At 37.7% G+C, this 24,022-nt stretch overlaps 1 long non-coding RNA gene across 3 annotated transcripts; it reads left to right on the forward strand.

Annotated features, from left to right (window-relative positions):
* The first annotated feature begins 489 nt into the window (after nucleotides 1-489).
* LOC119540685 lies at nucleotides 490-23,664 on the forward strand. Of its 3 annotated transcripts, none has more exons than XR_005218100.1 (4): nucleotides 490-682; nucleotides 19,848-20,027; nucleotides 20,464-20,675; nucleotides 21,136-23,664. It is a non-coding gene; the product is annotated as an uncharacterized LOC119540685 (long non-coding RNA). The 3 variants fall into 3 exon arrangements; XR_005218101.1 differs by having other exon boundaries at nucleotides 19,851-20,027; XR_005218102.1 differs by lacking the exon at nucleotides 490-682 and adding an exon at nucleotides 10,483-10,813 and having other exon boundaries at nucleotides 19,851-20,027.
* Nucleotides 23,665-24,022: the final 358 nt, after the last annotated feature.

Below are 24,022 nucleotides of genomic sequence, written 5' to 3' on the forward strand. Positions count from 1 at the left end.
TGAAACAGGGCTCTGTGGTGGTTTGGAACTGTATGTACCCCAGAAAACATGTTCTGAAATCTAATTCATTCCTGTGGGTGTGGACCCATTGTAAGTAGGAACTTCTGATGAGGTTACTTCAGTTAAGGTGTGACCCACCTCAATCAGAATGGGTCTTAATGTAGTACTCTATAAGTGGAATGAAATTCAGACAGAGGGAGAGAATGCAACAGGAAGCAAGAAGAGAAGGGAGAGACCAGGAGATGCTACCATGTGCCTTGCCAAGTGACAAGCTAAGGACCCAGGACCACCAGCTGTCAGCCCCAGAATGCCAGTCTTTTAGAATGAAGCATCACCTTGGTGACACCTTGATTTGGATTCTCTTTCGGCTTCAAAACCATGAGCAAATACATTCCCATTGTTTAACCCAATCCATTTCTTGGTATTTGCTTAAGCAGCCCAAGAAACTAAAACATTCTCTTCAAAGAAGTGCTAGCATGAAAATTTTTCACATGTCTTTGATGAATGCATATGCTTCTCTCCAAGGTATACATACTGAAATGGAATTGCTGGGTATGCAAAAGATCATCTTTAGTGGATAAAGCCCAAAATATTTCTGAAGTGGTGCACAGATTTAAACACCCCCAGCAGTGTCTGCAGGCTCCACTTCAGCCACATCAGGAATGACACTTGGAACTCTCTGGTACGTACATATACCAATGCATTTTGCTATTATAAGTGATTAGCAATATCTAATCATTTAATTTACATTTCCATCAACACTATTGAAATTGAACATCTTTATGTATGTCCAATGGCCATTTGGTGCCTCTCTAAGTGTCTTTTCAAGACTTTTGCCCATTTTCTATATATTTGCCAACTGCTTTGTAGGGGTTCTTTAAGTCTCCTGGATGATTCCTCTGTTGGAATGGTGTGTTGCAAATAATTTCTCTCAGTCTATGGCTTGTCTTGTCACAATCTTAATGTTTCAAATTTAGTCCATATTATATTTTTTCTTTTATTGCTGTTTATATTTGTGTCCTGTTTAACTAATTTTGCATACTGCCATGTCAAAATAAGATTCACCTACGTTCTGTCTAATAACTTAGCTTTTTTAAATTTTTATATTTAAAGCTTTAATCTATTCAAAATTGTATTTTGTATATGGTATGAGAGTAGGGGTTAATACTAATTTCTTTCCATGTGATTGAATTTTGATTAGGATCACATTGAATGTACAGATCCATTGGGGAAGAATGTAAATCTTAATATTGAGTCTTCAACTCTGTTGAATTAATCTCACCAATCCATTTCTTTAGGTCCTCTGTAAGTTTCTCTATAATATTTTCAAATTTCAGTGTAGATTTTCTGCTCATCTTTCATCAAATTTATTGCTAGGTATTTAATGACTGATGAGTCTGACATACAATGATTGTTGTGGAATTTTTATTTTCTTTTAGTCTGCTGCTGGTTTATACAAAGCTTGTTACATTTACTTACTTTTTCTGCTAATTTCTACAATCTTAGGAATTTTTCACATCCCATGTCCTGTGGGAAATTTTAGTTTAATTTCTTCCTTTATAATCTATATGCATTTCACTTATTGTAATTGTCCTATTGTTCTGACAAGGACTTTTAGTATGATGTCACCTGGCAATAATAACAGTGATTATTTTTGTTGCATTTCTGACTTCAAGCTAATGCTTGCAATTTCATGATTAAGTATAATGTTTGAAACAGGTTTTCTGCACTTCCTTCTAAACAGAATTTTTAAAGAAAATCCTTTTACCACCTGATTTCTAAGGGTTTCTCAATTTATATATATATTAGGATATTTGGGCAACAAGTTAATGTAGTTAAAAAATGACTCAGAGAGGTGGGGCAAGATGGTGGACTGGTGAGCTGTATGTTTTAGTTATTCCTCCAGGAAAGTAGGTAGAAAGCCAGGAACTGTGTGGACTGGACACCACAGAACAATCTGACTTTGGGCATACTTCATACAACACTCATGAAAACGTGGAACTGCTGAGATCAGCGAAATCTGTAAGTTTTTGCAGCCAGGGGACCCGCGCCCCTCCCTGCCAGGCTCAGTCCCGTGGGAGGAGGGGCTGTCAGCTCTGGGAAGGAGAAGGGAGAACTGCAGTGGCAGCCCTTATCGGAAACTCATTCTACTGATCCAAACTCCAACCATAGATAGACTGAGACCAGACACCAGAGAATCTGAGAGCAGCCAGCCCAGCAGAGAGGAGACAGGCATAGAAAAAAAACAACACGAAAAACTCCAAAATAAAAGTGGAGGATTTTTGGAGTTCTGGTGAACATAGAAAGGGGAAGGGCAGAGCTCAGGCCCTGAGGCGCATATGCAAATCCCGAAGAAAAGCTGATCTCTCTGCCCTGTGGACCTTTCCTTAATGGCCCTGGTTGCCTTGTCTCTTAGCATTTCAATAACCCATTAGATCTCTGAGGAGGGCCCTTTTTTTTTTTTAATCCTTTTTTCTTTTTCTAAAACAATTACTCTAAGAAGCCCAATACAGAAAGCTTCAAAGACTTGCAATTTGGGCAGGTCAAGTCAAGAGCAGAACTAAGAGAGCTCTGAGACAAAAGGCAATAATCCAGTGGCTGAGAAAATTCACTAAACACCACAACTTCCCAAGAAAAGGGGGGTGTCCGCTCACAGCCATCGTCCTGGTGGACAGGAGACGCTCCTGCCCATCGCAAGCCCCATAGCCCAGAGCTGCCCCAGACAACCCAGTGTGACGGAAGTGCTTCAAATAACAGGCACACACCACAAAACTGGGCGTGGACATTAGCCTTCCCTGCAACCTCAGCTGATTGTACCAGAATTGGGAAGGTGGAGCAGTGTGAATTAACAGAGCCCCATTCAGCCATCATTTCAGCAGACTGGGAGCCTCCCTACATAGCCCAGCAGTCCAGAACTGCCCTGGGGGGAAGGCACTCACCTGTGACATAGCACAGTCATCCCTCAACAGAGGACCCGGGGTGCACAGCCTGGAAGAGGGGCCCACTTGCAAGTCTCAGGAGCCATACGCCAATACCAAGGACTTGTGGGTCAGTGGCAGAGACAAACTGTGGCACGACTGAACTGAAGGATTAGACTATTGCAGCAGCTTTAAAACTCTAGGATCACCAGGGAGATTTGATTGTTAGGGCCACCCCCGCTCCCTGACTGCCCAGAAACACGTCCCATATACAGGGCAGTCAACACCAACTACACATGCAAGCTTGGTACACCAATTGGACCCCACAAGACTCACTCCCCCACTCACCAAAAAGGCTAAGCAGGGGAGAACTGGCTTGTGGAGAACAGGTGGCTCGTGGACGCCACCTGCTGGTTAGTTAGAGAAAGTGTACTCCACAAAGCTGTAAATCTGATAAATTAGAGATAAGGACTTCAATTGGTCTACAAATCCTAAAAGAACCCTATCAAGTTCAGCAAATGCCACGAGGCCAAAAACAACAGAAAATTATAAAGCATATGAAAAAACCAGACGATATGGATAAGCCAAGCCCAAGCACCCAAATCAAAAGAACAGAAGAGACACAGCACTTAGAGCAGCTACTCAAAGAACTAAAGATGAACAATGAGACCATAGTACGGGATACAAAGGATATCAAGAAGACCCTAGAAGAGCATAAAGAAGATATTGCAAGACTAAATAAAAAAATGGATGATCTTATGGAAATTACAGAAACTGTTGACCAAATTAAAAAGATTCTGGACACTCATAGTACAAGACTAGAGGAAGTTGAACAACGAATCAGTGACCTGGAAGATGACAGAATGGAAAATGAAAGCATAAAAGAAAGAATGGGGAAAAAAATTGAAAAAATCAAAATGAACCTCAGGGATATGATAGATAATATGAAACGTCTGAATATAAGACTCATTGGTGTTCCAGAAGGGGAAGAAAAGGGTAAAGGTCTAGGAAGAGTATTCAAAGAAATTGTTGGGGAAAACTTCCCAAATCTTCTAAACAACATAAATACACAAATCATAAATGCTCAGCGAACTCCACATAGAATAAATCCAAATAAACCCACTCTGAGACATATACTGATCACACTGTCAAACACAGAAGAGAAGGAGCAAGTTCTGAAAGCAGCAAGAGAAAAGCAATTCACCACATACAAAGGAAACAGCATAAGACTAAGTAGTGACTACTCAGCAGCCACCATGGAGGCAAGAAGGCAGTGGCACGATATATTTAAAATTCTGAGTGAGAAAAATTTCCAACCAAGAATACTTTATCCAGCAAAGCTCTCCTTCAAATTTGAGGGAGAGCTTAAATTTTTCACAGGCAAACAAATGCTGAGAGAATTTGCTAACAAGAGACCTGCCCTACTGGAGATACTAAAGGGAGCCCTACAGACAGAGAAACAAAGAAAGGACAGAGAGACTTGGAGAAAGGTTCAGTACTAAAGAGATTCGGTATGGGTACAATAAAGGATATTAATAGAGAGAGGGGAAAAATATGACAAACATAAACCAAAAGATAAGATGGCTGAGTGAAGAAATGCCTTCACGGTTATAACGCTGAATGTAAATGGATTAAACTCCCCAATTAAAAGATATAGATTCGCAGAATGGATCAAAAAAAAATGAACCATCAATATGTTGCATACAAGAGACTCATCTTAGACACAGGGACACAAAGAAACTGAAAGTGAAAGGATGGAAAAAAATATTTCCTGCAAGCTACAGCCAAAAGAAAGCAGGTGTAGCAATATTAATCTCAGATAAAATAGACTTCAAATGCAGGGATGTTTTGAGAGACAAAGAAGGCCATTACATACTAATAAAAGGGGCAATTCAACAAGAAGAAATAACAATCGTAAAAGTCTATGCACCCAATCAAGGTGCCACAAAATACATGAGAGAAACACTGGCAAAACTAAAGGAAGCAATTGATGTTTCCACAATAATTGTGGGAGACTTCAACACATCACTCTCTCCTATAGATAGATCAACCAGACAGAAGACCAATAAGGAAATTGAAAACCTAAACAATCTGATAAATGAATTAGATTTAACAGACATATACAGGACATTACATCCCAAATCACCAGGATACACATACTTTTCTAGTGCTCACGGAACTTTCTCCAGAATAGATCATATGCTGGGACATAAAACAAGCCTCAATAAATTTCAAAAGATTGAAATTATTCAAAGCACATTCTCTGACCAAAATGGAATACAATTAGAAGTCAATAACCATCAGAGACTTAGAAAATTCACAAATACCTGGATGTTAAACAACGCACTACTAAACAATCAGTGGGTTAACGAAGAAATAGCAAGAGAAATTGCTAAATATATAGAGACGAATGAAAATGAGAACACAACATACCAAAACCTATGGCATGCAGCAAAAGCAGTGCTAAGGGGGAAATTTATAGCACTAAACGCATATATTAAAAAGGAAGAAAGAGCCAAAATCAAAGAACTAATGGATCAACTGAAGAAGCTAGAAAATGAACAGCAAACCAATCCTAAACCAAGTAGAAGAAAAGAAATAACAAGGATTAAAGCAGAAATAAATGACATAGAGAACAAAAAAAAACAATAGAGAGGATAAATATCACCAAAAGTTGGTTCTTTGAGAAGATCAACAAGATTGACAAGCTAGCTAGACTGACAAAATCAAAAAGAGAGAAGACCCATATAAACAAAATAATGAATGGAAAAGGTGACATAACTGCAGATCCTGAAGAAATTAAAAAAATTATAAGAGGATATTATGAACAACTGTATGGCGACAAACTGGATAATGAAGAAGAAATGGACAATTTCCTGGAAACATATGAGCAACCTAGACTGACCAGAGAAGAAATAGAAGACCTCAACCAACCCATCACAAGCAAAGAGATCCAATCAGTCATCAAAAATCCTCCCAGAAATAAATGCCCAGGGCCAGATGGCTTCACAGGGGAATTCTACCAAACTTTCCAGAAAGAACTGACACCAATCTTACTCAAACTCTTTCAAAACATTGAAGAAAATGGAACACTACCTAACTCATTTTATGAAGCTAACATCAATCTAATACCAAAACCAGGCAAAGATGCTACAAAAAAGGAAAACTACCGGCCAATCTCCCTAATGAATATAGATGCAAAAATCCTCAACAAAATACTTGCAAATCGAATCCAAAGACACATTAAAAAAATCATACACCATGACCAAGTGGGGTTCATTCCAGGCATGCAAGGATGGTTCAACATAAGAAAATCAATCAATGTATTACAACACATTAACAAGTCAAAAGGGAAAAATCAATTGATCATCTCAATAGATGCTGAAAAAGCATTTGACAAAATCCAACATCCCTTTTTGATAAAAACACTTCAAAAGGTAGGAATTGAAAGAAACTTCCTCAACATGATAAAGAGCATATATGAAAAACCCACAGCCAGCATAGTACTCAATGGTGAGAGACTGAAAGCCTTCCCTCTAAGATCAGGAACAAGACAAGGATGCCCGCTGTCACCACTGTTATTCAACATTGTGCTGGAAGTGCTAGCCAGGGCAATCTGGCAAGACAAAGAAATAAAAGGCATCCAAATTGGAAAAGAAGAAGTAAAACTGTCATTGTTTGCAGATGATATGATCTTATATCTAGAAAACCCTGAGAAATGGACGATATAGCTACTAGAGCTAATCAACAAATTTAGCAAAGTAGCGGGATACAAGATTAATGCACATAAGTCAGTAATGTTTCTTTATGCTAGAAATGAACAAACTGAAGAGACACTCAAGAAAAAGATACCATTTTCAATAGCAACTAAAAAAATCAAGTACCTAGGAATAAACTTAACCAAAGATGTAAAAGACCTATACAAAGAAAACTACATAACTCTACTAAAAGAAATAGAAGGGGACCTTAAAAGATGGAAAAATATTCCATGTTCATGGATAGGAAGGCTAAATGTCATAAAGATGTCAATTCTACCCAAACTCATCTACAGATTCAATGCAATCCCAATCAAAATTCCAACAACCTACTTTGCAGACTTGGAAAAGCTAGTTATCAAATTTATTTGGAAAGGGAAGATTCCTCGAATTGCTAAAGACACTCTAAAAAATAAAAATGAAGTGGGAGGACTTACACTCCCTGACTCTGAAGCTTATTATAAAGCCACAGTTGCCAAAACAGCATGGTACTGGCACAAAGATAGACATATAGATCAATGGAATCGAATTGAGAATTCAGAGATAGACCCTCAGATCTATGGCCGACTGATCTTTGATAAGGCCCCCAAAGTCACTGAACTGAGTCATAATGGTCTTTTTAACAAATGGGGCTGGGAGAGTTGGATATCCATATCCAAAAGAATGAAAGAGGACCCCTACCTCACCCCCTACACAAAAATTAACTCAAAATGGACCAAAGATCTCAATATAAAAGAAAGTACCATAAAAGTCCTAGAAGATAATGTAGGAAAACATCTTCAAGACCTTGTATTAGGTGGCCACTTCCTAGACTTTACACCCAAAGCACAAGCAACAAAAGAGAAAATAGATAAATGGGAACTCTTCAAGCTTAGAAGTTTCTGCACCTCAAAGGAATTTCTCAAAAAGGTAAAGAGGCAGCCAACTCAATGGGAAAAAATTTTTGGAAACCATGTATCTGACAAAAGACTGATATCTTGCATATATAAAGAAATCCTACAACTCAATGACAATAGTACAGACAGCCCAATTATAAAATGGGCAAAAGATATGAAAAGACAGTTCTCTGAAGAGGAAATACAAATGGCCAAGAAACACATGAAAAAAGTTCAGCTTCACTAGCTATTAGAGAGATGCAAATTAAGACCACAATGAGATACCATCTAACACTGGTTAGAATGGCTGCCATTAAACAAACAGGAAACTACAAATGCTGGAGGGGATGTGGAGAAATTGGAACTCTTATTCATTGTTGGTGGGACTGTATAATGGTTCAGCCACTCTGGAAGTCAGTCTGGCAGTTCCTTAGAAAACTAGATAAAGAGTTACCATTCGATCCAGCGATTGCAATTCTCGGTATATACCCGGAAGGTCGGAAAGCAGTGACACGAACAGATATCTGCACGTCAATGTTCATAGCAGCATTATTCACAATTGCCAAGAGATGGAAACAACCCAAATGTCCTTCAACAGATGAATGGATAAATAAAATGTGGTATATACACACGATGGAATACTACGCGGCAGTAAGAAGGAACGATCTCGTGAAACATATGACAACATGGATGAACCTTGAAGACATAATGCTGAGCGAAATAAGCCAGGCACAAAAAGAGAAATATATGCTACCACTAATGTGAACTTTGAAAAATGTAAAACAAATGGTTTATAATGTAGAATGTAGGGGAACTAGCAGTAGAGAGCAATTAAGGAAGGGGGAACAATAATCCAAGAAGAACAGATAAGCTATTTAACGTTCTGGGGATGCCCAGGAATTACTATGGTCTGTTAATTTCTGATGGATATAGTAGGAACAAGTTCACAGAAATGTTGCTATATTACGTAACTTTCTTGGGGTAAAGTAGGAACATGTTGGAAGTTAAGCAGTTATCTTAGGTTAGTTGTCTTTTTCTTACTCCCTTGTTATGGTCTCTTTGAAATGTTCTTTTATTGTATGTTTGTTTTCTTTTTAACTTTTTTTTCATACAGTTGATTTAAAAAAGAAGGGAAAGTTAAAAAAAAAAAAAAGAAAAAAAAGGAAAAAAAAAGATGTAGAGCCCCGTTGAGGAGCCTGTGGAGAATGCAGGGGTATTGGCCTACCCCACCTCGATGGTTGCTAACATGACCACAGACATAGGGGACTGGTGGTTTGATGGGTTGAGCCCTCTACCATAAGTTTTACCCTTGGGAAGACGGTTGCTGCAAAGGAGAGGCTAGGCCTCCCTATGGTTGTGCCTAAGAGCCTCCTCCCGAATGCCTCTTTGTTGCTCAGATGTGGCCCTCTCTCTCTGGCTAAGCCAACTTGAAAGGTGAAATCACTGCCCTCCCCCCTACGTGGGATTAGACACCCAGGGGAGTGAATCTCCCTGGCAACGTGGAATATGACTCCCGGGGAGGAATGTAGACCCGGCATCGTGGGACGGAGAACATCTTCTTGACCAAAAGGGGGATGTGAAAGGAAATGAAATAAGCTTCAGTGGCAGAGAGATTCCAAAAGGAGCTGAGAGTTCACTCTGGTGGGCACTCTTACGCACACTTTAGACAACCCTTTTTAGGTTCCAAGGAATTGGGGTAGCTGGTGGTGGATACCTGAAACTATCAAACTACAACCCAGAACCTGTGAATCTCGAAGACAGATGTATAAAAATGTAGCTTATGAGGGGTGACAATGGGATTGGGAAAGCCATAAGGACCACACTCCACTTTGTCTAGTTTATGGATGGATGAGTAGAAAAATAGGGGAAGGAAACAAACAGACAAAGGTACCCAGTGTTCTTTTTTATTTCAATTGCTCTTTTTCACTCTAATTATTATTCTTGTTTTTTTTTGTGTGTGTGCTAATGAAGGTGTCAGGGATTGATTTAGGTGATGAATGTACAACTATGTAATGGTACTGTAAACAATCGAAAGTACAATTTGTTTTGTATGACTGCGTGGTATGTGAATATATCTCAATAAAATGAAGATAAAAAAAAAAAAAAAAGAAAGCACTGTTTGCCAGGAAATAGTAAGGACTCAGAACAAGTCTAACTTCATTTCTTTTTTGGTTAAAAAAAAAAAAAAAATGACTCAGAGAATGCTTTCTTCTTTTATGAGAAGTTTAAGTTTACTGTTATTTCCTCTTCAAAATACGGAAGCATTCTCCAGTAAAATTAAGTAACTTTGTGGATTACATTCTGTGGCGTTTTGAGATTCAATTTCTTTAATAGATAAATTCCCTTCAGATTTTTTATGTATTTTCTTTGTTAGTCATGGAAAATTTTAGTTTCCCAGAAAACTGTCCATATCATATAAATTTAAAATTTTAGTTCATAACTTCTTACCATCTTTTACATCTGCTGGATCTGAAGTTATATACTCTGTCATGTTGATTATTTGTAATTTGTGTTTTCTTTCACTTTTATTAATCTAGCTAGAAATCAGTAATTTAAAAAAAATGTTTTCATTAAGCCAATTTCCACTGTCTTATCTCTTTTATACATTCGTAAATGTTTGCACATGATTAATTCCTTCTCTCATCTTTATTCCTTCCTTTCATCTAATTTCTTTGTGCTAAATCTGATGACTATTTTTGACTCCTTGTTTTATCACTCATTCAGAGATGTGTAATTAAGTTTCCCACAATGATTATGCATTTGCCTCTGTAACTATTTTAAGTTGTGTTCTTAGGTGAATATAAATTTAGAACTGTTAGTCTTCCCAAAGGATTGACCATTATTATTATGAACCATCCTTCTCCATCATTTCTGGCCTTACTGATTATATGTTTGACCTTAATAAAGCTTTACTGGCTTTCTTTTGATTAGTGTTTGTGCAATCATTTACCTTCAAACTTTTTGAGCTCCAGGGGAAAACCTGGAAAGTGCAGGGCTTAAGTGTACTTCATTTTGCTAACCTCCCTCCTTCCTGATATCTTAATTGTTTTTGTCCTTGTTTTGTTTACATCTCTTACTTCCTATTTTGCCTTTTCAGTTACAGGAGATGTTCAGAAGGATTCTGGTTCTGGGGCTCTTGGCATTGGCTCTCTGCAGTAGATTTGCCCAGGAATAAGCACATTTGCTATGAGAAGAACCAGATGCAAAATGTCATCTCACTTCTCTGTAATGGCCTTATCTCTGGAATTTTGACTCGTCCAGTTCCGTGAGGCTCATCCATTCTTTGTCTTCATATTTTTCTCCTATTTTGTCTGGCTTTGTTGATTATGCTTGCCAGGAACACTGGTCTGGTGCAAGCTATTCCATCATGGCCAGAATAAAAGTCTTAGTGTCATCAGTTAAAACTGTAGGTCACACCACATCTTTCCTCTGCTCAGATCACTCAAATATCACACCAGTAAAGTCACAGCCATTATATGGGCATAGAATCCCTACATTCTAGCACTCACCCCTATTCACTCTGCTTCAACCATTTGACCTTTTTCCTATTCCTTGATGCTTCAGCATTAGCACATGTTATTTGCACTTTCTGGAATATTCTTTCCCCAAATATTTGCACGACATTCCTTCTCCGTGTTTAGCTCTTTGCTCTAATACCACTTCTCACAAGGTCTGCAACTCCCCCCATCCCTGCATATCCTCCTGATCTTGATTTATTTTTCTCAGTAAAATTTCATCAATATCAACACCTGTCAGAATAGATATTAGCTGGTATTTCTTTCATGTTTGTCTCTTTCCAGTAGAGTGTAAGCTCCAAGCAAGCAAGAGCCTTGTCTGCTTTGCCACTGCTCAGTTTCCAGCAAATTCAAAATGCCCTAACAGATGCAAGATATTTAATATCTGTGCATTATGTCAGCCCACACTTTCACCTTATTTTGCTTAGTTTTGTCCAGATAGTTTTCCTTTCTCCATAGCATGAGGAAATCCTTAAAAATAGAAAGGAAAAGAAACAAATACAAAAGGAACAAGAGCATAAGCAACAACCCAGATCAAACAAACAAACTTTACTGTAGTGTATGATAGAAATTCTACTAAAGATACAGCAATTAAATTGGGAGTTCCTGAACACAGGACTTAAGGCTTAAAGCAGAACTGTATAGAAAATCAAAGCATTGCTCACAGTCATAGGACAAAAAGCCATTAGAAATATGTGATCTACCATAAAATGATATTATGTAGTGCTCAATATGTAAAAAATATAATGGCCTCATTAGGGGGTTTGTGAATGAATTTTCTGAGTAAAAGTAAACACCAGCATGTTGAGAACTAAAATTAGATGCAGCAGCAAAAGAGGGCAAGCAGAGTCCTCAGTTCACAAGCCATTTCAGTAAAAAGAGCAGTGAAATCACTTACAGGAAGGACTGGAGGAAATTTGAGAGAGAGTTTTTACTTAGGATGATATATATGCACATTCTTTGACTAAGAGGAAAACAAGACAAATAATAGGATGAATGAGGCAGTATAGAAAGGGGTAATTTTTGGATCAAGAACCAAAAAGTAGTAGAAGAATGTGTCAAGAGGTAGAGCAGTGAGGTAGAAACTGGAGAATTTGTTTGTGAAATGTGATCACAATAGCTTTTTAGCAAAGGCAGTCTCTAGTCATAAAAACACACAGCCCACACTTCAATTTCTGTCCACTGATGTTGAATGTCTTAAGTCTATCCCCAATGTCCATAATTTACTTAGACATTGAGGAGGCTGGACTCTCCATGATCACAAGGATACATCTATAGGGGCTTTTCTTCTACCCTTGAGTACGTCTCGGTAACTTTCAGAAATTTAGGCCGACTCTGTTGTCATTACATACAGGGCTTTGGGTAGGAAATATTGTAGAAAGTGAATTTACATTTTTAAATGTGACATGTATTTGCAGGAGATAATAAAAAGTTCACAAAAGATAAGTGAGAAGTACAGAAAGAATCTAGAAAGGAAAAAAAAATCAACAGCAGACACTTCAAATAAATGTAATGAGCTTTAGCACTTTGTAAATCATAACAACAAAAAGATGCCCAGGGATTTAGTAAAATTTAGAAGACAGCCAGAAAAAAATTAGTCAGTCAGAGAAAAACAACATGATACATTTCAAAATAGGACTACTATGTTTTGTGTATAGTTAGAAGGGGGGTGGGTTTCAAAAGAAAACCCAAGGGTCTGAAAAATCAGGTTGGTGTGGACCAGAATTGTCATTCTCACCAATGGGAAGAAAGCCACTGCTCTGACAACACTGAGATGTTTTATAGTTAAGTTCTTTTAATAATAAAACATAAAAATACACTCATGATCACACGTGTACAGGTTAATCAAATCTCTAGTTTCAAATCATATCATGATATTTCCTTTTGGCATGTGGATTGTTCAGGAATATTTGGTTATCCCTTAAGAGATCTCCAAATCCCTATTTTGTTCCAAATATTAAATGCAAAACTCAGATATTTTCTCCCTTTTTTATTTATGTTCCACACTGTTGATTTATGTTTACTAATGTATTAACTAAACAGATGTGCCATTAGTTTTTGAATAATTGCTTTTTCAGAGGGAAAAAAATAAAGGAAAAAACCTCTGTGTTTACCAAAACATCTGAAAAAATATTTTCTGTTTCTGTTTAATTAGTAGCAATCTGTGTCATTTGGAGATTTTAAGTTCAAAACTCCCTAACTTCTCTTCTGGTTCCTTCTGTTTCTTGTAGACTTTTGAACTCTCTATCTCCTTCAGGTGATGATATTTCTATTTCAGAATGCACAAGAGGGGATTGTTATTCTCTGCAGGCAGTGAATGGATCTCTAGCCATTGATCTGTGGGTCATTTCACAAGGCTCGGAGACAGCCGTGTTTCAGGTGGCTACAGATCCCAGAGACCTACGGCAACCTCCCATTGTGATTAATGAAGCAGTAAATACTTTAAATCTATTTATTTTAGATTACAGGTAGCAGGCAGTTGAATGTATATATGTATTCCATTTTGAAAATCAACAAAAATATTTAGTTGATTCTACCAGCACATGGAATCATGCATTCTTATATAGAATATTGTATTTTTTTTTTCAAAAAAACCAAGCATCTGGGTATAAACATTGAAAAATGGTCCAAAATAAAGAAAGCAGGGGTGAGGGTGGATAAAACAGACACTTGAGAAATTTTCAAAGCATGATTCTTTGTCTTCTTGAACTCTGATTTAAGGGTTGCCTAGCAACAGTGGCAGCAACAGCTGGGACACCCTTGATCTTGTTGTGTAAACTATTAAAAATAGGTGACGGGAAGTGGCACCATGGAAACAATGACTGCACTGAAGCAGGTGTCTCAAACGCTGCTTTTCAGTTTAATATTAGAGGTGTAAATTACAAGGAAGAAAGGATACAATAACTGTCTTTCATTCTCTTAATTTTAATCTTTGGCAAAGGGCAGTTCTTAGCCCTTTTTATCTTTTCTCTTACAATTTCCCAAACATGTTGGTTCAGTCAGTTCTTGATAATTTTAACTGACTGTTAGATACTGAATTTTGATTTCTCAATTTCACAAATGATTATATATTTCTTATAACCAAGGTCTCATGAAATCTACACCCCATGTCCACTTATATACTAGTCAATGTAAAGTGTTATTTAATTGTCATTGTGCATGCAACTTTTAATCTTTCTTATTTATTAGCATTAATTTTCAGACCAATCACTTTGTACTTGTTTATTCTAGATTAATATGAATTATGCTTATGTACTCCCTAGATCTTGTTTTATAATTAAGTTCTTTTAATAATAAAACATGAAAATATACTCATGACCTATTTTTCACAGGCTTTCTCTCATATTTATAAAGATGACAGCAAACAATGACTCAGTTCTTACTTTCAGAAGGCTTTGTAGGATGTGGCAGTTGGTGATATGGGGTGATGTAAGCCCCAGTATTTGGCCAGATTGGGGGAGAGGGGTCCTAACATTGTCACATAAATAGAGTCTTTCTTGCCCTTCAAACTAACTTGCTTTTCCAGATATTCAATTGAAGTGCCATTAAAAGAAGAATGGATGTTGAGAGATTTTGTATTTAGAACTCTAAAATAAAATACTTAATAAGGGCAAGATCAGCAGATATCACTTCTATCCTGATTTCACAATTGGGAAACTGGACACTGAACATTTAATACACATTAACCAACTGCAAAGACTGTAATTTGTAAGGTGACAGCTAGTTGTGATTAAGCTGAGATTTGAGCCTTTGTCTTTTGACTCCTATTTCTCAGTGCCTTCCACTGAACTGCATTGATAAATTTAGCCTATTATACTCAAGATTTCAGAATAATAAGGTTTGATTATTATTTCATCATTATTATTATTTTATAATAGTTGAGTGATAATTTTCATGGGATTTCTGGTCATTTTAATCTAAGCTCATAGAAAAATATGACATTTTAATAAAGATATCTAGGAAATCATATTCTTGTTCAAGCACAGAATGATCCAATGGCATAAACTGAAGAGAAAGATAAAGCAAAGAGGGGTGCTGACCTTTTGTGCCGGTAGCAAACAGATACATCTGGGAGTTTGGATTCTGCAGAGCCAGGGCCGAGAGAATTCTCCTCTGTGCGATGGGTGTCGAGAACCAGGCTCAGCATCATCAAGGCAAAAGCTGGGGCCCTTTTCACAAGAGAAGAGGAAGAGCCCACTGCTGGTGAACAAGGCTTCCAGGGGCCTGGACATCTAGAGATGCGAAGGACTCTGGGATGGCCTCCTGGCCCACTGGCCCAGCCACTGGATCCTGATGTTTCCTGTATCATCACAGGCAGGATCCCCGGGTCACCTACACAAGACCTCGATCTGGATTGAGGGCTCGCTAAGGCTAAAGCCAGCAGACAGATGGGCATGAGCACTGGAGGAAGAGATAACAAGAAGAAGGAGAGGGAAAGGGAGACAGGGAGGGGAGAAGGAACAACTTTGAGAATCTGCAAACCAAAATTTCAAAATACATGAAGAAAATGAATGTTAACAAAGGCTTCAAAAGCATCGACTAGAAGATACATTCACTACTAGTGAAACTGAAATCCATCAAAAGGAAGAAGACAATGAACGAGAGCAGGAATTCATGAAAAAATAACAGCTAGGTGTAAAAAGTAACAATTAGAAATCTTTATAATAAATACATAGTCAGTTACATAAATATAAAATCTGAATAGTGGGGAGGTTATAAATATAGAAAACATAAGTGAATTAGAAAATATTACTGAGGAACTCATACTTCTCAGAGAGAAAAAAGATATGACTTGAAAAAATGTAATAGAACAGATAGAATTTGCAGCTAGATCAAACAGCAGTTACATACTGCTAGGAAAGTTACACAAGTTGGGGGGGTGCTCAAATGATGAAAATATTAGTAGAATGAATCAACATTAAGGAAAACAGTTTTATGGAGGATAGGGGCCTCCTGGGTCTGCACCTATCCAAGTGACGTGTGACAGGATTGAGGCTGAATTCCACAGTGCCACCTGTGTCAACAAAAAGAAGCCTTATTGAGAAAACATGCATGATCCAAGAATTGGCAAAAGAAGGGCGAAGCTAGGCACCCCCAACCATCATCTCATCATCCTACAGAGAGTGTCCCACTGTCTGGATTCTTTACTAGGCATACAGGGTTGTGTGTTTTGGGATTCTATTATTTTACAGGGCAAGCATAAGAAATTGACTCTAGCAATAGGGACATGCATAGGATTTCTAGCCTTAGGCAATTTGGATTTGTAGGGAGTCACTTGAAAAGCCAGTCACCCATCAACTGTACCTTGTAGGTCTGTCATAGTTTGCCATGCTTGCCATGACAAATGCCACACAGTCAGTTGGGATACTCAGACAGCTTTTTGTAGCAGAAAGTGGGTTGCTGCTCCTACAAATACCCAAAAATGTGGAAGTGGCTTTGTAATTGGGTAATGGGCACAGGCTGGAAGAATTTTAAGGCACTCAGTGGAAAAGGCCTAGATTGCCTTTAAGAGACTATCTGTAGAGATATGTACATTTAAGGACATTTATGGTGAGGTCTCTGAAAAGTGGAGAGGGAGGTAGAGAAAGTGTCTATCATCTTAGACCATAGATACATCATCATGAACATTATGTCGATAGAAATATGTATGTTAAAGGTCCTTCCAGTGAGACCTTAGAAGGAACTGATAAATGTATTACTGGAAACTTGAGGAATAGCAATCCTTATTACAAAGTAGCAGAGAACTTGGCAAAATTGCATTCTGATGTTGGATGGGAAGTAGAACTGATAAGCAATGAACATGCATATTAAGCTGAGGATATTTGCAAGCAGAGTGTGGAAGGTACAGTCTGTTGTCTCCTGGCTGCCTATAATAAAATGATAGAGGAAACGGATAAACTGAAGACTGAACTTTCAAGCACAAAGGAACCAGCCCTCAATGATATGGGAATTTTTTAGCCTCTTCGATAGCATGCTCTGAAACGAGGGTGAGAAGTGGCCCTGTCAGGTTCCTCCCAGAGCTCCTGGGAGATGAGTTCCCAGACCACAGTTCCCATGAATGTGTGGGCCTGGCAGAAACACTCGTTGCTAAGGAGATTAGGTGTGTGACTCAGGGATCGAGTTAGCCGTCTCAGAGTAAGTCAGATTTGGAAATGCAGCTATCCTGGAAGGATCTGTGGGGATACTTTGGTCTGATGACTTGGAGCCCCTTGAACTGCAGTCAAAACTGATAAGGTTTTTGAGAGCTTTGTATAAGTAGAAGCACTGACATCCTTGAGTGAAAGGGACTGAGATGGGATGAAATGAAGGGAAAATGACTTCAAAGACAGAACTGTGGAAGCAGAGGTCTGGGAAAAAAGAGACGGGCTTCTGCCCTGATGTTTGAGGGGAGTGTGGCTGCCACTGCCCTGCTCAGAAAGGATGGAGCCTATGCTCGGTGTTTGGGGATGGTATGGCCAGCACTCCAGTGCTCAGAGAGGGACAGCCTGCGCCCCAGCATTGGAAGACAGCATGATTCTCAGACCTCAGTATCTAACGGAGTGTGCTCTGCTGGTTTCAGAGCAGCCTGCTACCTGTGACCCCCGTTTCTGTAACAGAAACATCTGTCCTATGCCTATCTCACCACTGTATTTTGGAAGTTGTTAACTGCTTCTAATTTTCACAGGTCTACAGATGGAATTTTGTCCTAGGACAAACAACACCCTTAACTGATTTTGATAAGGCTTCAGATTAAGAGATGTACTGAAATGGGTTAAAGGTATTTGGATATTGGAATGGAATGACTGTATTTTGTATGTAAGAAGAATGTGTGTTTTTAGGGGCCAGAGGGTGGATTGTGGTAATTCAATCACGTACTCCAACAAAAAACATGCTCTTAATCTTAATCCACATTCCTGTGTGTGCAAACCCATTTGTAAATAGGACCTTTTGAAGAAATTGTTATCAGTTAAGGTGTGGACAAATTGAATTAGTGTGGGCCTTAATGCATATTACTGGGGGCCTTATAAAGAGAGTAAATGCAAAAGCAGTCAGTCAGAGTAGACCACAGGAAAAAGCCAGAAGTCAGCAGAAATCAAAAGAACAGGTAAAGGAGAGAGACCTCACCATGTGAAGGAGACAAGAGATGCAAACAAGGAAACCCAAGATTCATGGCAAGCCAGCAACAGAGTGCTACAGGCTTTGGGGAGAAAGCAAGCTTCCTATAGTTCAATTTTGAACTTCTTCCCTGTGAAATTGTGAAATAATAGATTCCTGTTTTAAGCCAACCAGTGTGCAGTATTTGTCATAGCAGCTCTGGCAAACTAAGACAGGGTCCGTGGGCATTGCAGTTTCGCATGATGGAGAGGGAGAAAGGGCTACCGAGTACCATTCATGTACATCCCCTCTTTCCCAGAAAACGTGGGAACACCTCCAGTCTAGCCAGCTTGTTGGCTCAGCAACCAGCCACGAACAATGAGAATCACTTTCCAACTAGTTTGTTCATGCACCACAATAGAAAACAGAAAAGAAAATAGAGATAATAGGCATAAAAGAGAAATCAAATCCAAAGGCAATAATAAGATAATAAAATTAAATGTTGATTTTTTAATATAGGAAAAAAATATAAACATTTCTATCCTGATAACCAAGAAATAAAAGGTCAGATAAACATTATTAATAATGGGAAAATATGGCACATTCTGTGAACCTTTATGAAAGCATGTGGTATAATCCAGTTTAAAAGGACAATTTCAGAGAAAAAAATCAAGTATTAAAACTGGTATGAGAATAAATAAATAAAATATAAAAATATATATTAAATAAACGTTTAAATTATTTCCTGACAAATTATAAGGCAATAGTATTATACATATGGATAAATAGCTACAAATACATTCATGGATATAGCATGTTACTATTTTGTCATAATTTTGCACTTTTCTCTACACAACTTTCTATATCTTGCTTTTCTTCCTCAGTAATACTGCCACATCAATTAGCTTTCTTTTATAATATTAAAAACTTGCATCATCTTCCATGACATGGATTTATTTTAACTCACTTGACTATTTCTCAATTGATTATTTTTTGTCTCCTCAGTTATTACCTCTTTAAACTCTGCTACAGTAAACATACATGTATATGTATCGTTAAACACATACATATGGACACCCATTGTTATTTCTAAGAATTTCCCAGGTTGGAGAATGTTAGGTCACTTAATTTAAAAATGCTTCTTGCCAAATTGCTTTTGAAAAGACTAAAAATTCACATTTCCTCCAGTAACATACAAGAATACACTTTGATTACAACACTTCCGAAATATTACCACAAAGGGCAGAAATAGAAAAGGATGCCCAGATTCCTCTCTGTGATTCAAAATTCTGCAATTATTCTTAGGCAATGTAATAAGGAGATTCAAGAAAATGCATGATAAAAATAGGAAAGCTCAAAAATCAATGCCATAAGTAATAATTATGCACATAGAAATTCCATTTTAAAAAGGAATGTAGCTAATATGTTCATCAAAGTTACTAGATGATATACTAATATATAAAATTAATGCTTCCAAACAACATAATCTAAAAATTGGAAATTGAAATAGAAAAAAAATCACATGCTTTTCAATGTAAAGCATAGGAATATGGAAATAAAACATTTGCACACTTACTATAGAGAAAATGATCAAACATTGCTAAGACCATTAAAATAGACGGAAATAAATAGAGAGAGAAATATCATTTTAAGATGCTAATTCTTCCCCAAATTAGCTATGAATTAAATGATTTCTATTCAACCTCTCAGCAGAACTTTCCATGGAACTTGACAGGCTGATGCTACCAAATCATACGGAAGTGAAAATGGCCACAAATCGTCAAGATTCTTTTACAAAAGGGCAGTGTGTGTGCTGGCTCCATCCCACCCAGGAGCGAAGGAATTCTCGTTTGGTTCTTTAATCATCAGAAGTGCATTTTGTCAGAAAAGGTATTTGATTGAACACTTTCTCAAAATAATTGATTTGAAAAATACTTACATTTTTAAATTGCACCGTAGTTGTCAGGGGAGATTAATTTACCTACTAAGGAGTAAACCTGGCTTGGCAGAAGTTAGGATGGTTGTTTATCTTAATGCTTTTTATTCCTATCACATTGTAAAGCAAAATGCTCAATAGTTTTTCCAAGGGCTAATTTTAAACTTCCTTCAAATTTGAAGAAAAAAATTAATACAATAACAAAGAAAAAAAAACCTGTACCTTCTGAATTGTTTTGGAAAATGTTTGGGTATCATCCTGTTCTAATTATGCAGGTTTCTCAGAAGAGACATTTTTGTCCTGCGTTACTATTTTTAAATGCAGCAAGCCTGTTTTCTTGGGTAATTTTAAAGGGCATTGGCAACTGCTAATTCTGTACTTCTTAACCAGGCAGAATCCATTGCTAAGTCACCTAAGGACATCAAGCTTGAGTCTTCTCTGATTAACCCTCAAGGAATCAGTGATTCGTTTGATATACTTGGACTGTATTGATGGGATGCTTATTATTGAACCAATCATTTAATTCATCCGAGGCGAATTTGTTTTTCTTCTAAAAGAATAATGCCCACAGGACCAGGATCAAATATGGAAAACCTGGGATGGTAAGTATCAAAGTAGCAAGTAAAACCAAGAAGTTGTATCTTTCTATATTACAAAAGTGTATAAAAGTATCAGTGGTCCCCACGATTGTCCTCATGTCCAGGTCAAACTCTTTTCTTAGGTTTCAAATATTGACAAATTCCCTAAATTGTTGCTTGAGCAAGAATTCAAAATTGTTTGGGAATGTATTAGTTGGTTCTTGTTTTGTTTTGTTTTGTTTTGTTTTTTCCCTGAAGAAAGGTGCCTTTGCTCAAAGTTGGTGTAGAAATCTACTTTGTTAGTTGGCAGGTGTTGGTTGGAATCAGGTGTCAAGGACCCCTCTGGCTTGCTTCAAATCCTGGATCCACCAGTTTTTAGCTATGAGACCTCAAGTGAATTTCTGTTTTTCAATTTCTTTGTCGAGGGATGATGCTAATAACTGCCTCCTTGTTTTTATTTTTTTTTGTTTGTTTGCTTAATGAGGAATAAATGAGTTAGGACATGTGAGCTGCTTAGAAGAGTACCTGATGCAAGCCAGCTCTCTACGAGGTCAACTATGATCATCCTGATTGACCCTGATGATGAACTTGCTCAAGCTCAGAAGCTCCCTGCAGAAACACTGGAGACTTTTAGGAGAAACATCGAGACCTAGTGAAACAAAACCCTTATGGTCCACCTCCAAATATTTATTTTCTTGAATGGAAGAGTTGACCTATATATAAAAATATGCACCAGTTCTAACCATGCCAAAGAAACTATCTTAAATTTAGCTTTTGTACTAGATTTTTTAATTTTAATTCTCCTAAAGCTCTATCATTAATTTATATTATTTTTATTGATAAGGAATTTTCTAAACATGTCAGCAGCAGAGAATATTATGCACACATATATGTGTGTGTAAGTGTGTAGATTTGCATATGCCAGCATGATCCCTATCAGCAAACACTTTAGCAAAAATATTTTATGTATATATTTACGAAGGAATATTACAAGGGAAAGGCTATGCTTATGTCCAATTTTTACGTAGACTTTTAATTTTGGAATAATTTTAGAATTACACAAAAGTTGCACAGATAGTCAGCGAGTTCCCATATATCCTTCACCCAATTGCTTGACCTTAACAATGCTATATTTGTTGAAACTAAGAAAGTAACAGTGCTGCATTATTATTAACTAAATAACAGACTTCATTCGAATTTCACCAGTATTTTCACTGATGTCTTTTCTCCATTCTAAGATCCCACCCAGGATCCCACATTGCCTCTAGTTGTCACATCCCCCCAGTCTCCTCTGTCAGTGACAGCTTCTCTGTCTTCCCTTGCTTTTTATGACCCCGGGCAGCTTTGAAGAGTGCTGGCATCCTGTTGAATGACCTAGTTAGGGATGATTTTATCTGAGTGATGGCATCAGTGGTGCTTTCATTTTCTTTCTTGCCTCTCCATATTGCCTTTCTTGCATCTTATTAATGAACTCTAATGACAGCATATAACTTTTGCAGTTGTAATGTTGGCTGGGCATCTTACATCACAAGCTCACAGCCCGCCTTTGAGCTCTGGCTCTTCCCGTGGCACCGGCTGCACACAGGCACAGACTCAACTTACCTCGTCTTTCTCTTACTTTCTGCCTGGGGCTTTGGGTGCGTCTGTGCCCGGTGCCTGCCAGAGCCTCTTCACCCACAGAAACATGCCTAACCAAGCCGGGACGGGATCTAGTGGATGTGCAACTCCTGCCTACCATGTTTCAGGCAGGAGCTTTCCAGATCATTCTAGGTGGCTCCTTCTGTTCTATTCTCAAATGTACCCTTTGGGGTGTCTCAAGAAGGACAGACCTCAGCGTGGTACCCACTTCACATTGGATTAGCTTTTCTGCCTGCTATGATTTACTCTCCCCAGTTCCCTGACTCAGTTTCCTTTTGTAGACTTTTCCTTGGGGACGGGGGATGGGTGGTGGTGTGCAATCCAAGCTCAAATACTAGAACAAAATAACTTTTAAAATTAATTAATTTATTAAGCACAGTGAAGCCTTTTGAGCTCATAAAAGCCCATAAAATAATATGAGAAGAAAAAAGAAAATCTCAGCAGGCATATTTTTCTAGGTTTGGGGCACTAAAATTCATCCACAAAGACAGGAAAACTACAGATTAGGGAGCTTAAAATTGGTCTTCTTTCTCTACTGTATTTTGTATTTGCACTGTGAGACTGTTGGAGGAAACAGAGTCGCAACAAATTATTCTGTCAAACACAAGCATCCCTGTCTTTTGCAATTGGAACAGCTCAGCCACGGCACAAATAGAAACACAAATTGAAACTAATCACAAAGTGATATGCTATTGTGAAGTATTCCTGTGTGGGAGACAGTAACAAATGAAGGCCAGGATTTCCCCATTGCCATGGACTCTAACACACAATGCTCCTTTGCTCATTTACAGAAAACGCATTTCTTACCTAGTTCAAGGCACTGTGGGAGGCCCTGGGCATAGAGCGGTGAACAAAACACACACACTCCCTGCAGAAGAGACCCCTCCATTAGTCAGGAAAGGATAAACTAAACAGCTGAACACTCAAATAAACCACACTTAAAAATGTGACAGGCAGGGGAAGGAAAACATCAGGAGGCTATGAAAGAGACTTATTTAAATTGGGTAGCCAGGGAGGACTTCTCTTAAGAGCTCAGATTTAACCTGACACCTGAAACATGGTTGTCTCTTTTGTAAAAAAGGAAGACATGGAATTCCCCTGAAAATGAGTGAATGGCTAGTGGAGAAGCAAAGAGAAATTATAAAAGATTTTTTCTAAAAAATGGTTACTGGAAACACAATATGATTACTCAACAGGGTAGGGTAGAGCACATTAGAAATAGTAAAGCAAAACAACATTATCTTTTGTCTAAATTCATTTATTTCAATCACTGGATTAAAAAAAAAACAGGTATAGGTATACTTCTAGAATTCCTATTTAGAATTCCCTCATTCTGTCAAAGGGGTTAACATCTATTATCAATTATACACCTGGGCTCTCAACAATTTCTCAGTAAAGTAACTTGTTGTGCATCTATGATATGGTAAATAGTCTGCAAAAATATTGCAAAGTATAGGAATTAAAGATACATACTTTATCTTTGGTATGTGCCTTCAGAAGTGAAGCATTTATTTAAAAAATTATTTATCCCATGATCTTAAGTTCTCATGGTGTTATATTTCAATTAAAATATTTATATATTCCTCCATTTAGATAAATTTTTCTTTGATATATTTGAGAAAGGAGCACCTTATTCTTATGCACAATAGTTATCCATGTGATAATTTCTTCTGTAAGTTGCATATTCTTAAATTATATTTTATATACATTTCTTAATTTTCTCTCCCATCTTC

The sequence above is a fragment of the Choloepus didactylus genome, chromosome 7, assembly GCF_015220235.1.
Source record: "Choloepus didactylus isolate mChoDid1 chromosome 7, mChoDid1.pri, whole genome shotgun sequence".
Taxonomy (NCBI): Eukaryota; Metazoa; Chordata; class Mammalia; order Pilosa; family Megalonychidae; genus Choloepus; species Choloepus didactylus.